Source organism: Sinocyclocheilus rhinocerous, unplaced genomic scaffold (genome assembly GCF_001515625.1).
Source record: "Sinocyclocheilus rhinocerous isolate Xijiao unplaced genomic scaffold, SAMN03320098_v1.1 scaffold682, whole genome shotgun sequence".
NCBI lineage: Eukaryota > Metazoa > Chordata > Actinopteri > Cypriniformes > Cyprinidae > Sinocyclocheilus > Sinocyclocheilus rhinocerous.
This window is the reverse complement of record NW_015642528.1, coordinates 2,052,629-2,054,949: the sequence shown is the minus strand read 5'-3', so window position 1 is coordinate 2,054,949 and position 2,321 is coordinate 2,052,629.

Here is a 2,321-nt window from a genome sequence, read left to right as displayed (position 1 = left end):
ACATAAATCTCCCCTCTGCAGTGAGTGGAATGTGCCAACTGGAGGGAGGGGGGCCCTATTGGGATTGATTTATTCTGTGGGCTGGCTCATACCATCTTTCCAGCAGCATAGGGTGGATGAAGGCGGAGGGAAATATATTGATGTAAAGCAGTGTATTTAAAACTAAAATCCCACAAAATGGATTTATATTGTCAAAAATGATAGTGAAACATTTGATAGCGTGAAATATTTCTTGTGTTTTTTGCCGGTGATGTTGCTGAAGCTTCTGAACAAGTGAGCCTTCCCTCTCATTGCTCTGTTACCATGGGAACTGCTGCAGTCTCAGCCTCTTTGTCTTGTACCGAGGCACCATTTTGACTCAGTGGTCTCTCCCGCCTTGGTTAAGATCTTAAACCACCCCACATCTTTACATCACTCCACCCTCCCCCTGCATTCATTCTCATGTTACAGTCACTTTGTTGCAAATCTGCCCCATAGTTTCCTCCTGAGAAATGAAAATATTGTTATCTGAAACATTGGGTGCGTAAAGAAAGAATAAACGGTTCCTAATGGTGCTCAGCTACATTAAATTGAATATGTTTTTGATTTTTGGTTCAGTACCAATGAATATGTCCTAGATGATAAAAAGACTAAATGTGATGTGTTTTATTTATGTTGGCAATATACATTTTGAAAAACGTTTATACCATTTTCAACAAATGTGAAATTGAATTAATCAAATGTCAAGTGGTGTAACCAAGTAAAAAGACTAAAACACTTTCCCTGTAACCTTTACTACTACTACTATTATTATTAGGCTATTATTATTATTATTACATAAAACATAGTTTTTTAGTCATGAATATAAATTTTCTTAGGGTTGCTCCATAAACAAAACATGCCTCTTCACATAACAAAAACATCTGGTTTTAGACAATTTAATTTAATTTAATAATTAAATTTTTACTTTATTTGAAAAATTTGTTATGTCATTGTTATTATTTTTTAGATATAGATAGATAATTTGCTCTAACCTTTGTGTAGGCTATTCTGCAAAGTTGAGGAAGAGACTTTGCTTCAATTAGTCTACAATTGGTTAAATCTCTTTGGGAGAATTAAGTTGAGAATTAAGTCCTTTAATACAAATGTAATTCAAACTTTTCGAAGAAAGATATATTTCTTACTTTTTCTCGCAGTGGTCATGCTGTTGTATCTTACATTGAACTTTCCTTTTTGATTTATGTTATTGTATTTCCGTGTGATTCCGAAAAATCCATATAAATCAAAACTAATTTTCTGTAACGATTCAATTCGTATGAATAACAGCATATTTTAAATTGTAGCACTGCATAAGCAATAAGCATCACCGCTGCAGACACGCAAAGGCATCGAACAGCTTGTATTTTGTACCTCTTCTGTTGCCGTACGTGTGCTTCTGTCACACCAGCAGAGGCGCCACTGAGCTAAACAGATGGTTGTTTTTCTCTGATCTATAGATACTAAGTGACAAACATTCGTTTTAGTTTTTGATTAAATATTATTTAGAGATCAATTGATCTGCCCTGAAATGCATAAATTATACGTCACCAAAGGACGTCACTCTAGCACATAACAGAGGAAAGGAAGGGAAAGGAAAGGGGTCAATTATTTGTTCAGATCAAGCAGCAACCTCCCGCTCTCTCTCGTGAAGCCATCAAGGAAGTGACTTAAACTGTAATTCATCAACTGGCCGCTAGAGGCTGGCTCCAAAAGGGAGTCAGTCCCATAGACTCCCCATGTTAAAATGCCCAACTTTACAGCAGAAAAAAAACATGTTTACAGCCTGGTACAAAAAGTGGTTTTGGTCTATATAGCTAATTTTGCCCTTCATGACAACTGTGAGGGGGGTGAATTTTTTTTATAACTCATCCGTTTAAATTATATTAAGCCTTAAAGTTTTGCATAATTAAGGGCGTGGCCACTTGAGTGACAGGTGGATTGCGCTGCTGTCACCACCATCGAGCTAGGTGGGCGTGGTTTCAGCAACCAGCACTATCCGGGAGTGACACGCAGTGCCGTGCTGCCAAGACAGCGACGGCCGGCTCCGCCCACTTTGAGCTTCAAAAACCTCTTCAGGAACCTACGGGTGACGTCACGGACACTACGTCCATATTTTTATACAGTCTATGGTTGGACCATGTAAAAAGTCCACAAATTGCATTTAAATAAACACGCATTTTGATTGGTGATGACAGTCATACGTCATTTCATGACGACAGACGCAACACGACACTGTCATTATTTTTACGCCCGCTAGAGGGCACTAAACTTTAAAACGTAAATATAGGTCGTAATAAGGTGCA